The sequence below is a fragment of the Schistocerca nitens genome, chromosome 2 (genome assembly GCF_023898315.1).
Source record: "Schistocerca nitens isolate TAMUIC-IGC-003100 chromosome 2, iqSchNite1.1, whole genome shotgun sequence".
Lineage (NCBI taxonomy): Eukaryota > Metazoa > Arthropoda > Insecta > Orthoptera > Acrididae > Schistocerca > Schistocerca nitens.
In genome coordinates this window covers 915,062,338-915,076,536 of record NC_064615.1, presented here as the reverse complement: position 1 = coordinate 915,076,536, position 14,199 = coordinate 915,062,338, and the positions used below count along the sequence as shown (strand labels likewise).

At 46.6% G+C, this 14,199-nt stretch overlaps 1 protein-coding gene across 4 annotated transcripts in view; it reads left to right on the top strand.

The window, feature by feature from the left end:
- The window catches only part of LOC126237234 (Ig-like and fibronectin type-III domain-containing protein 1), a 1,152,289-nt gene that overhangs the window by 436,404 nt on the left and 701,686 nt on the right, over positions 1-14,199 (top strand). The window lies entirely within an intron of this gene.

Here is a 14,199-nt window from a genome sequence, read left to right as displayed (position 1 = left end):
AATGATGTAACGATTTTGTAATTGTTACTGTTTTAGTAGTCGTCCAGTTATATCTTGCTGGGCTCATTTCGATGATTTTTACGCCCTCAAAGGCCCTATAGTTCATATAGTCACTCCATCCACCAATTACGGTTCAGGTCTGTCTCATGATTCACACATTGCCAGTCTCAGGGCTAATCTGTGTCTGGATCCTCGGTCTGTTATATATATATAACATGAATAACATCTCGATAAGATTACGCAGTGGTGTAACCGCTGGAAAATAAAGATCAATCTTATCGAGAGGTGGATATACACTGTACTAGTGCCGACATTGTGCATGCTCTGTTGCCTGTGTCTATGTGCCTGTGGTTCTGTCAGTGTGATCATGTGATGTATCTGACCCCAGGAATGTGTCAATAAAGTTTCCCCTTCCTGGGACAATGAATTCACGGTGTTCTTATTTCAATTTCCAGGATACTCCTGGAAATTGAAATAAGAACACCGTGAATTCATTGTCCCAGGAAGGGGAAACTTTATTGACACATTCCTGGGGTCAGATACATCACATGATCACACTGACAGAACCACAGGCACATAGACACAGGCAACAGAGCATGCACAATGTCGGCACTAGTACAGTGTATATCCACCTCTCGCTGCAATGCAGGCTGCTATTCTCCCATGGAGACGATCGTAGAGATGCTGGATGTAGTCCTGTGGAACGGCTTGCCATGCCATTTCCACCTGGCGCCTCAGTTGGACCAGCGTTCGTGCTGGACGTGCAGACTGCGTGAGACGACGCTTCATCCAGTCCCAAACATGCTCAATGGGGGACAGATCCGGAGATCTTGCTGGCCGGGGTAGTTGACTTACACCTTCTAGAGCACGTTAGGTGGCACGGGATACATGCGGACGTGCATTGTCCTGTTGGAACAGCAAGTTCCCTTGCCGGTCTAGGAATGGTAGAACGATGGGTTCGATGACGGTTTGGATGTACCGTGCACTATTCAGTGTCCCCTCGACGATCACCAGTGGTGTACGGCCAGTGTAGGCGATCGCTCCCCACACCATGATGCCGGGTGTTGGCCCTGTGTGCCTCGGTCGTATGCAGTCCTGATTGTGGCGCTCACCTGCACGGCGCCAAACACGCATACGACCATCATTGGCACCAAGGCAGAAGCGACTCTCATCGCTGAAGACGACACGTCTCCATTCGTCCCTCCATTCACGCCTGTCGCGACACCACTGGAGGCGGGCTGCGCGATGTTGGGGCGTGAGCGGAAGACGGCCTAACGGTGTGCGGGACCGTAGCCCAGCTTCATGGAGACGGTTGCGAATGGTCCTCGCCGATACCCCAGGAGCAACAGTGTCCCTAATTTGCTGGGAAGTGGCGGTGCGGTCCCCTACGGCACTGCGTAGGATCCTACGGTCTTGGCGTGCATCCGTGCGTCGCTGCGGTCCGGTCCCAGGTCGACGGGCACGTGCACCTTCCGCCGACCACTGGCGACAACATCGAAGTACTGTGGAGACCTCACGCCCCACGTGTTGAGCAATTCGGCGGTACGTCCACCCGGCCTCCCGCATGCCCACTATACGCCCTCGCTCAAAGTCCGTCAACTGCACATACGGTTCACGTCCACGCTGTCGCGGCATGCTACCAGTGTTAAAGACTGCGATGGAGCTCCGTATGCCACGGCAAACTGGCTGACACTGACGGCGGCGGTGCACAAATGCTGCGCAGCTAGCGCCATTCGACGGCCAACACCGCGGTTCCTGGTGTGTCCGCTGTGCCGTGCGTGTGATCATTGCTTGTACAACCCTCTCGCAGTGTCCGGAGCAAGTATGGTGGGTCTGACACACCGGTGTCAATGTGTTCTTTTTTCCATTTCCAGGAGTGTATATATGTGTGTGTGTGTGTGTGTGTGTGTGTGTGTGTGTGTGTGTGTTTGACAGCAGCGAAGATGAACAAATGCTCATAGATCTTAAGGCACCCATTTTAGAGCCCACGCTTAGTAGACTTTTTAGCTTAGATTGGTCGTTCCCGTCATATCCCTGAATACGACTTCGTTCTATGGGCCAAGACTATTGAGCCACCAATGTAGACTTCGTCTAATGGTAGAGGTCTTTTTAATCACCATGCAATAACTGGTGATAAGGCCTCCGCACAAATGTTTTCATCGAAAGAGAAACCTACTCGCAAGAAATGATACACATAATCAGAAAAGCTTATGTGTTGTTCTGTGGTATTGTTTTACTTTCGTCTGTAAGCAGATCCGATTGGAATCTGCGAATTGTAAAAACAGTTGATGAAGGTTTCATTCCACGGTCAGAAAACTTACAAAACGTACGACCGTTTCGAGAGGAATGCTTCTCAGCCTCGGACCCTTACCAGGTACGATTAATTTTGGAGAAACAGGGGATCTGGCAAAGGGCTAACAGAGGACGGTACGTTTCGTCAAGGGCTCTGTTAGTAATCGCAAGGCTCTACAAGAGAGGCTTAGTGCATAATGGAGAGGTTTACTGTTGACATTCAGAGAGCTTACGTTCGAATCAGAGTTTGGCATCGCATTACTTCCTTCCCCATACGTCAGTGATCACAACAACAGAATTAGAGTTCATACGGAGGTTTACCGATAGTGGTTCTAACCGTGCGACTAGTGGTATCAGAAGTATTCTCCGCCATATACCGTACGGTGGCTTCCAAATGCTAAATCTGGAAATCTGAGACATTCAAACGTCCACCTACGGTGACTGCCACGCAACCTGAAGTGCCTACCTAACGGTTGTGGAGAGTGTTACACCGTGAACACCTCAACCAAACGCTGCCAAGCTGATACTCCAGTCTTTCCATATCTGTGGGATACTTTGGTCAAAATTGCGATCTTGTGCAAGATCATTTTCAGTTCAGATGAATAATGGTATGATTACACAATGTTTATTGGGTATGTTTGTAACATTACATCTGCAGAAGAAACACATCTGCCCGTTCTCGCCACTTTCGGACTTGGAGAAAAGTCCACTCATGAGGGGCCACGTGAGAATCACCCATGGAAAGCGCAGACGATTAGTGTGCAATGACTGCGGAACGAATGATGACGATGTGGACTTAGAACAAAAGTTTGCGAACATGAGTAGTTGTGGCTTCTTCGAAAAGATTACACCCGCTCTGACAACAATTGAAATACAAGTAGTGTGTCACCACAAACCGCCTGGGACAGATTACTGGAAGATCGTTTGATATCTCGAGTTTTTCTGCATCCTTTGCAGCGGTCATTTGATGCGGATACCACACATTAGAGGCAGAGTACACTGGGACATTAAGTTGTGTTCAGCGAGGAGACTCGCTTCGGTCTGCGGCTGTCACACCGATGCCACTGTGTCCATAGAAGATCTGAAGAAACGCACAGAAAGGAGTGATTCTCACACCCATACCACCCGAACTTCTGGGATCATAGTACGAGGAGCTGTTGGATATGAAAACCGGACATTTGATTCCAGAATGTAAGCTGAATGCTCGCCAGTATGGGTCAGAAATGTTAAACTTATTTTGTCATATCCCTCCTCACCAGGGTCAAACACAGGGTAATGCGAGACCCCACTGTGGTGTTCACCTTACAAACGCTTTGAGCAATGTGCGGATCCTTGACTAGCATGCTAGGCCTCTCAATTGTCACCCACATACCATGTCTGCGATGCGATGGGAAGACGTATGCTGTCATAGCAGTCTCCAGCCAGCAGTATTCATGAAACGACACAGCATGTGATGTGTTTCAGGCATGGCAAGAAACTCCTCGAGATGACATTCCGTGGCTGTTTCCATCCACGCGATAACACGCCTCTGGGGATAACACACCAGGGGATGGAATGGAAATTCAGTTCAAAGCCCGTTACGTGATGAACAACTACACAAATTTGGAAAAATATCGGATTGCTGTTTCATAGTGCAGCACTTATACTTTTCGTTGGTTTTGTCACTCGTCACACAGGCTCCCCACGGCATTCTGGAATTTCTGTCATGCATCCTATTCACAGCTGAAACTACACCGACATAAAGCGCGGACGGCTATTGTGCAATAATTGCAAAACGACTGGTGAGGATATGGGCTCAGGACAAAAGTTTGCCGCCATGAGTAGGCGTGGATTCTTCGAAAAGGACTACACCCGCTCTACTTCCTGGAACGAAACTTTCATCTACTGTTTTTACTATTCGCAGATTCCAATCGGATCATCTTACAAACAAAAATAAAACAATACCACGGAACTTCATGAAAGCTAGCGGTACCGTCAGCCTTCACAAGAACCATCTGTGAGCTGTGGAAAATCCCAGTGGTATGGTAGCAGCGAACCATCAGCACCGGTTCAGCTGTAGTGTATTGGCGGGGATTATTGGCAATTGATTCTTGACCGTGGAGCTAAAACGTCCAACAAAGAGAACGTTCCAATTTTCTGGTGTTTCCTCATGCGCGTTTTCGATCACGGAAATCCACACTGGCACAGATTTTTTTTATTTCTAGCATCATTTTTCCGTATTTCTCTACGAACATATTTCCGATGCCCATATGACCTTTGTTTGTTGCTTATTTGGAGAAATTTTGCACAATGGGCGCTTCTTGGAGTAGGAAATGAGAGCGAGGCAGTTATATTCGAGCTCGGAGGAGAAGGCTTCTTGTCAGTCACAGGTCTCGTGGCACGTAGGCCTTCCCATAAAACTGAACAAACACAAGTTCTTTGTTGTTCCTGTGAGAGAAGCGTGCCTGCGATACCAATTGTGTTGGCAGCGCTGGAGGCTCTGTGAAACAAACTTCCGAAGAAAGCCCAACGGTTTTCGGAACGGAACAAGATATCTTTCGTATAGCTTAAGAGAGAAGTCGCGTGGCCGCCTTCATGAGGGACAAGCCTCTGCTTTCGGCGCCAGCTCCGTTCCCCGTTGAGGTTACTGCAGCCGCAGCAAACGATGTTACATTATGCAGGTAACCTTTTCGTGCGTAGCAAACACTGCTGAAGTTGTTGCTCTTTTTCTCCCTCACGTTCATTAGATTTCCTTACTATTTTACCATTAGTCACAATTGACAATTTACATAGTTCTTACAAGGATTTCTGTGTTCATAAATTCCTTTACAAGACAGCCCATATAACAGATCGTGTGTTGCTATCCCCACTCATCTGCAACTCTGGAAACGATCCAGCTGTTAATTCCTGCAAGTAGGATCGAACCGAAGTTCTCTGATCCAAAACATTTCTAATTAGATTAGTGTGCGCAATTACTATAATCGGTTCAGATGAATCGTATGTAATACAATTATTTGAAACAGTTGCAGTCGACACCGTGAATAATTAATTGGTCTCAGATGGAGCTCGACAAAGAGCTAGTACAACAGCTTGGAATCGGTCTTTGATACAGATACGACATCAAAGACAGGGCTGTTGTGACTGTGTTGCCGGAGTGGCATTTGGTACACCAGACCTGGCCACCGCAGCAGACAGAGACGTGAGGAGGGACCACCTCTCAGGGCTGCAGATCACGCTCAGCAAACGCAACACGTCCGCCCGCGGTCGAGACGGAGCCCGGCGCTAGCTCCTGTTTCCTGCGCTCTGTGCCTTAATAGCCGCCCGCGTCCTCTGAATTACAAATGTGACTCCGAGAATTCTACATAGCTCCCTTGAACAGCGTCAGTCCTTCCTTGGACCTTTATCGATACAATCGGAATTCTTTTAATGTAACACCGGAGACAATGAAATACACTACTGGCCATTAATATTGCTACACCAAGAAATGCAGATGATAAACGGGTATTCATTGGACAAATATATTATACTAGAACTGGCAGGTGATTACATTTTCACGCAATTTGGGTGCATAGATCCTGACAAATCAGTACCCAGAACAACCACCTCTGGCCGTAATAACGGCCTTGATACGCCTGGGCATTGAGTCAAACAGAGCTTGGATGGCGTGTACAGGTACAGCTGCCCATGAAGCTTCAACACACAGTTCATCAAGAGGAGTGACTGTCGTATTGTGACGAGCCAGTTGCTCGGCCACCATTGACCAGACGATTTCAGTTGGTGAGAGATCTGGAGAAAGTGCTGGCCACGGCAGCAGTCGAACATTTTCTGTATCCAGAAAGGCCCGTACAGGACCTGCAACATGCGGTCGTGCAACATCCTGCTGAAATGTAGGGTTTCGCAGGGATCGAATGAAGGGTAGAGCCACGCGTCGTAACACATCTGAAATGTAACGTCCACTGTTCAAAGTGCCGTCAATGGAACCAAGAGGTAACCGAGACGTGTAACCAATGGCACCCCATACCATCATGCCGGGTGATACGCCAGTATGGCGATGACGAATACACGCTTCCAATGTGCGTTCACCGCGATGTCGCCAGACACGGATGCGACCGTCATGATACTGTAAAACAGAACCTGGATTCAACCGAAAAAATGACGTTATGCCATTCGTGCACCCAGGTTCGTCTTTGACTACACCATCGCAGGCGCTCCTGTCTGTGATGCAGCGTCAAGGGTAACCGCAGCCGTAGTCTCCGAGCTGATAATCCATGCTGCTGCAAACGTCGTCGAACTGTTCGTGCAGATGGTTGTTGTCTTGCAAACGTCCCCATCTGTTGACTCAGGGATAGATACGTGGCTGCACGTTGTTCCATCCATGCGGATCAGATGCCTGTCATCTGGACTGCTAGTGATACGAGGCCGTTGGGATCCAGCACGGCCTTCCGTATTAGCCTCCTGAACCGACCGATTCCATATTCTGCTAACAGTCATTGGATCTCGACAACGCGAGCAGCAACGCGGCGATACGATAAACCGCAATCGCGATAGGCTACAATCCGACCTTTGTCAAAGTCTGAAACGTGATGGTACGCATTTCTCCTCCTTACACGAGGCATCACAACAACGTTTCACCAGGCAACGCCGGTCAACTGCTGTTTGTGTATGAGAAATCGGTTGGAAACTTTCCTCGTGTCAGCACGTTATAGGTGTCGCCACCGGCGCCAACCTTGTGTGAATGCTCTGAAAAAGCTAATAATTTACATATCACAGCTTGCTGTCGGTTAAATTTCGCGTCTGTAGCACGTCATCTTCGTGGTGTAGCAATTTTAATGGCCAGTAGTGTAGTCTGTTCTTTAGTATCAGCAGTCTTTCGACTGATGCAATGTATCGCGCCCCAAATCCTTCTCTTGTGGCAATCTCCTTGTCTCGGTGCAGCACTTGCGCTCTAGGCCCTGAATTATTTGGGGGGATTTTCAATGAGGTGACAGAAGTCATGAGATACCTCCTAATATCGTGTCGGACCTCCTTTTTCCCGGTGTAGTCCAGCAATGGACTAAACAAGTTGTTGAAAATCACCTGCGGAAGTATTGTGCCATGCTACTTCTACAGCCGTCCACAATTGCGAAATTGTTGCAGGTGCAGGTGTTTGTGCACAAACTGACACCTCAGTTATGTCTCATGAATGTTCGCTGGCATTCATGTCGGGCGATCTGGTGGCGAAATCATTCGCTCGAATTGTCAGGAACGTTCTTCAAACCAGACGCGAACAACTGTGGCCTGGAGACATGGCATTGTCACCGAAAAAAATTGTATCGTTTTTTAGGAACATGAAGTCCATGAATGGCTGTAAATGGTCTCCAGATCAATGATCCATTCCGTTTGACCGAAGGACCCAATCCAGTCCATGTAAACACAGTCCACACCTTTATGGAGTCACCACCATCTTGCACAGTGCCTTGTTGCCAAACTGGGTCTATGGCTTCGTGGGGTCTGTGCCACACTGGAACGGTACCGTCAGTTCTTGCCAACTGAAATAGGGAGTAATCTGACTAGGCGAAGATTTTCGAGCAGTCTAGCGCCCAATCGATATGGTCACGAGCCTAGGAGAGGCCTTGCAGGCGATGCCGTTCTACTAGCAAAACGACTTGCATCCGTCGTCTGCTGCTATAGCCCATTAACACAAAATTTCCCCACACTGTTCTAACGGATACGTTCGTCGTGTGTCCCACACTGAATTCTGCTGTATTTCAAGGGCGTTGGTTGTCTATTAGAACTTAGAATTCCATGCACACGCCGCTGCTCTCGGTCGTTAAGTGAAGACCGTCTTCCACTGTGCTGTTCGTCGAGAGAGGTAATGCCTGACATTTGGTATTCTCGGCACTTTATTGACACTATGGATCTCGGAATATTGAATTCCCTAACGATTTCCGAAATTGGATGTTCCATGCTTGTAGCTACAACTACCATCCCTCGTTCAAAGTCTGTTAATTCCCATCGTGCGGCTATAATCAAGTCGGAGCTTTTTCACTTGAATAACCTGAGTACAAATGACAGCTCCGCCTATGCACTGTTCTTTTACACTTTGTGTACGCGATACTACCGCCATCTGTATAGTACATATCGCTAGCCCATGACTTCTGTCACCGCCTTCGTAGCTCAGTGGTCAGCGTGTCTGGGTGCTATGTGGAGGACGCGAATTAGACTCACGGTACGGTCAGGGATTTTGCCTGGTGGGTGTACTGGAAAGGGGGTACACTCAGCGTCCTGATGCCAACCGAGGAACTCCAAGGCCGGCAGAGCGATATTCTGGCTCCATGCCACTCCGAACGGAATCCAAATGAAATCTATTTTTTTTTCCCCTTCACACTCCCATCTAATACCACTTCCTATCATCCTGTCGCTTCTTGTCACTCTTTCCTGTATGTTCCTTTCTATACCGGTCCCGCGGGAAACCATCTCATTTCATCATCTTTCTATAGCATCACATTTAACTCTCTTCGATTCTCTTCGTTTCTAGTTTTTCCAGTTTGTGATTCACATGCCTACAATACTGCAGCCCAAACGTACACTCTCAAAAATTCCTTCCTCACGTCAAAGCGGAAGACTGATATTAGTAGATTAGGGGTACTCTCTGTACCTGTGCTACTCTTCTCTTAAGTCCTGTTTGCTTCGTTCGACTCCAATTGTTTTGCTTTCAAGAGAGCTCCACTTATTAACTTTATGGTCACCAACTTTCATGTCCAGTTTGCCGTTAATCTCGTTTCTGAAATTTCGTGTTTCTTCGGTTTACTCTCAATCTATAGCCTCTTTCACTCCATTATCAATAGGCCTCGCACTTCTTCCACTCCTTCACCGAGGACAGCAGTGTCTTCAGCAAATCTTACCGTTTATATTTTTTCAGCCTGAATTTTAATCACATTATTTCCGTCATTCGTACATCGGCATTCGTACATCTATGTACAGATTGAGCAGTAAGGATGAAAGACAACATCCCGATCTTACACCCTTTTTTTAAACCGCGTACTTGGTTCTTGGTCTTCCATTTTTATTGTTTCCTCTTAGTTCTTGTACATATTGTAACTTATCCGTTTTTCCCTATAGGTTACTCCCTTTCTTCTAAGGATTGCGAACATCTTGCACCATTTCCGTTTTCTTTACCTTTCTGAAAGCCAAACTTATTGTCAGCGAACCGCTCCTTTCCTTTACAAAAACAAAATAAAAGAATGTTCTCCTTCATTGCATGTAGGAACGTAGCAGTTCAGTCTCTCATGTTATCTTCTAGCCCGCTGCGCCAAAGAAAATTCCAGAACTGCCATTTGGCTGTCCTCTCACATCCAGATTAAAGTTTAACGTGATTTCCTTGAATAGCTTAATGGGCCAAGGTCGTAGCAAATTTCGTGCATTATGAGTGACCAGACTCAGCTTGTGATCCACCTCGGCGGTCCGAAAAACCGTAACTTTCCTTCCACCTTTCGTTCCAAGAACGATATATTGATACTTGTACTAGAAAACAATGGAAGTGATGCACACAAGTCACTCTCACGTAGTGTAAACATTGCAACTTCATTGAATGTTGAACTTTTGTTATTTATTTTCGGATCTCTACCAGTCACAAAGTAGGTTGGTCCAACAATAACAGCTACGGTAAATGAGCAAGGTGGAACGCACGATTATCGCTCGCGGAGAGCGAAGTCCTCGTCGACACTTCAGGAGCAGTTTTCCAGAAAGACAACGGACTAGTTCGTTCAATAAACTAATCACCAATTATGTTTTATTCAGTCATCGACTAAGACAGTTGTTCGCGTCTAATGAATCCGCAGTGATACGTTTTCACTGTCAATTGCGTTATTTTAGCTTACTGTAAGCATAACATCCACTGCTGAATACTAGGCGCGCAGTCCGGCACCATGCGACTGCTGCGGTCGCAGGTTCGAATCCTGCCTCGGGCATGGATGTGTGTGATGTCCTTAGGTTGGTTAGGTTTAAGTAGTTCTAAGTTCTAGGGGACTGATCACCACAGTAGTTGAGTCCCATAGTGCTCAGAGCCATTTGAACCACTGCTGAATAAACGCCACCTTTAGACTTTTCAGTTCGTCAAGGTATTCGACTGTACGCACCTACGTTGCACTTGTGAATTTTCTGATATCGTCAACCGATGTTCTATTTGCCTGTTACCTCAGTCTATTCTTATGTCGTGGAATCCAGCAACGAACGTACTTGATCCACATCCTCCTATCCTTTCATTCACTTGGCTGTATTCCCTGCTCGTCTCCATTTCATTTTGACTACAGTTAATATCATACGCTCCTTTCTGTTCCTGATCAATTTCTTTGTTTTTCTGTTACCCCTCCCAACTAATAATTCCTAGAATGTATCTCTGCATTGCTAGATGGGCAGTCATCAGTTTTTGAATTATTTTCACATTGTAAGTACATGACACATTACCATCAGCCACTGCTGGCAGTAAACTCTCTTTTTCAAAAATGTGAAAAGTTTAATTCTGAAAGCCCCATTTAGTTTACCAAAAACAACGAGGCCACTTTCCTGTTCAGTCATTGTCTCCACTTGTCCTAAAATTTCAGTTGCCTTACTCTGAAAATTTTGATATCTACTGTATTTTAGTCTACTTTGGAGTAAAAACTTAACCACTCCAGTGTTCTATAGTCCTTAGCATACAGATAAACAGTTGTTTGCACGCCTTACTTGTCTGACTTTCTCCATCACATCGGCTGGCCCAGGCCACGCTCTCTGTCTGGTGTGGCCATGCATCAGCGCTGCTCAGTCAGTGGTGATGTAATCCTTCGCATTTTTCTGAACCTAACGGTTAAAGTTCAACCGATTGTCGCAACACAACTCTGTCAAATACTTATTTCTTCGTCGATAGTGACCTCCGCATGAGACGCTTGATGGCTAGTATTTGACTGAACTGCTTGCATCTACAAACTGAAAACGGAAATTGTAAATATCTGTCGAAACCAGAGAGTGTGCACTGGGCAACTGTTTTGAAATACACCCTGTATGCAGGGTGAAGAATTTCCTTCAAAAAACTTCAAAAAGTTGTTCAGGGATATTTTCTTAGTGTTTTGGTTGAAGACATCAGTGGTCTCCAGTGCCACGTTACAATTGTGCAGTTATAATTTATTCGATTTGTTATCCCTGTACCTTTGTTTCTGTGAAAACAACTGGACAAAAAAAATACCTGTAATATACACTCACCAAAACGTGCAACACATAACGTAGTGCAGTGCTAGGACCCTCGGCCGGTGCAAAAGCACTGTAGTCAAGTGTGGTTGCAGCGGCTGCATGAGCAGCTCAACATGACGTTGTACCGCTCTTCCATTGCATTCTGTGAATACATACAGCAGCTGCAGATCGGTGCACTCTTCATCACGGAACCTATCCACATTGCTGTGTATCACTGTAAATGTGCAGCTACTACTGCCGGAAAATTAAGCTGAGTAGCAAGTTACTGAATAAAAGCGTGAAGACGAAGAGCAAAATCAGCATCACTGTAGTCAACAGTGAGTGAATGGAAAAGTTTGTTCCGAAAAAATACAAATAATACATACTGTCGACACTGATAAATGAAGATAAGAAATCAAATGAAATGAAATTACTCAATATCGGATTGCGTACACTTAGTTGGGGTTTAGAGTCACGTATATTTCTTTGAAGTACATCAAACCACTACTTATGTAAACTGCGTAAATGGCTGTACGAATGTGACTTATTAAGCGTCTGCGAGTATTGGTTTTCATGTGATTTATGCAAAACCTCATTTATGATGATAACATTTAATACTGAGCTTACAGACATGATGATGATATATACAGTATTTGGGATCTAAGTGCAGATTTCATGATCATTTGTACCTTAATATGTACCCACTTCAGTGTGTTAGTTATTTTTCCTCTGCTTCTAAAAGTCTTCCTGCAAACACGTTACGTAATTTCCTTTCTGTTGATTGTTTTATAGTGGGCTACACCTACACTATGTGATCAAAAGTATCCGAACACCTGGCTAAAAATGGCTTACAAGTTCTTGGCGCCCTCCATCGGTAATGCTGGAATTCAGTATAGTATTGTCACCGACCGCGGTGGCCACGCGGTTCTAGGCGCTGCAGTCCGGAACCGTGCGACTGCTACGGTCGCAGATTCGAATCCTGCCTCCGGCATGGATGTGTGTGATGTCCTTAGGTTAGTAAGGTTTAAGTAGTTCTAAGTTCTAGAGGCCTGATGACCTCAGATGTCAAGTCCCATAGTGCTCAGAGCCATTTGAACCATTTTTATAGTGTTGTCCCACCCTTAGCCTTGACGACAGCTTCCACTCTCGCAGGCATACGTTCAGTCAGGTGATCGAAGGTTTCTTGGGGAATGGTAGCCCATTCTTCAAGGAGTACTGCACTGAGGAGAGGTCTCGATTCGGACGATGAGGCCTGACACGAAGTCGCCCTTCCAAAACATGCCAAAGATGTTCTATAGGATTTAGGTGAGAACTCTCTGCAGGCCAATCCGTTACCGGGGTGTTACTGTGTAACCACTCCGCCAAAGGCCGTGCATTATGAACGGGTGCTCGATCGTGTTGAAAGATGCAATCGCCTGCGCCGAATTGCTCTTCGACAGTGGGAAGCAAGAAGGTGCTTAACACATCAATGTAGGCCTGTGCTGTGATAGAGCCACGCTAACCAATAAGGTCTGCAAGTCTCCTCCATGAAAAACACGACCACACCACAACACCACCGCCTCAGAATTTTACTGATGGTACTACACACGTTGGTAGATGACGTTCACTGGGCATTTGCCATACTCACACTCCGCCATCGGATCGCCACATTGTGTACCGTGATTCGTCACTCCACACAAGGTTTTTCACTGTTAGATCGTCCAATGTTTACGCGCCTTACACCAAGCAAGGCGTCATTTGGCATTTACCGGCGTAATGTGTGGCTTATGAGTAGCCGATCGACCTTGAAATCCTAGTTTTCTCACCTCCCGCCTAACTGTGGATCAAATGGTTCAAATGGCTCTGAGCACTATGGGACTTAACATCTGAGGTCATCAGTCCTCTAGAACTTAGAACTACTTAAACCTAACCTAAGGACATCACACACATCCATGCCCGAGGCAGGATTCGAACCTGCGACCGTAGCGGTCGCGCGGTTCCAGACTGAAGCGCCTAGAACCGCTCGGCCACACCGGCCGGCCCGCCTAACTGTCATGACCTTGATGCAGTTTGGAATTCCTGTGTCAGGGTCTGGATAGATGTCTGCCCATTACACTTTATGACCCTCCTCAACTATCGGCGGTCTCTGTCAGACACCTGACGAGGTCGGCCTGTACGCTTTCGTGCTGTACGTTTCCCTTCACGTTTCCACTTCACTATCACATCGGAAACAGTGGCCCTAGAATGTTTAGGAGTGTGGAAATCTCGCGTACAGACGTATGACGCAAGTGGCACCCAATCACTTGACCACGTCCGAAATCCGTGAGTTCCGTGGAGGGCCACATTCTGCTCTCTCACGTTGTCTAATGACTACTGAGGTGGCTGATATGTATACCTAGAAGTAGGGGGCAGCACAATGGACCTAATATGAAAACCGTATGTTTTGGGGGTGTCCGGATACTTTTGATCACATAGCCTATCAGTAGAGATTAACCGTATTGAGTCCAAACGTAAACACCTGACCTGCTGCCCAGGGGAAAAAAGCGTTAGTAGTTTGCTCTTGCAATATGCACTTGGAGGCACTAGCCAACCTATAATCATGCGACCCCTAATAGCTACGAAAGTTATTCGGAAAGTAAGGAACGATGGGTAGCGAAACGGAATCCGCAGTGAAAATTTCGACGAAACTTTGTGCAGGTGTATTAGGCAGTGTGTCTAGTGCAGGGCTTCACAACATACGTGCTCTCGGAGCAAGCTGTGAGCAGC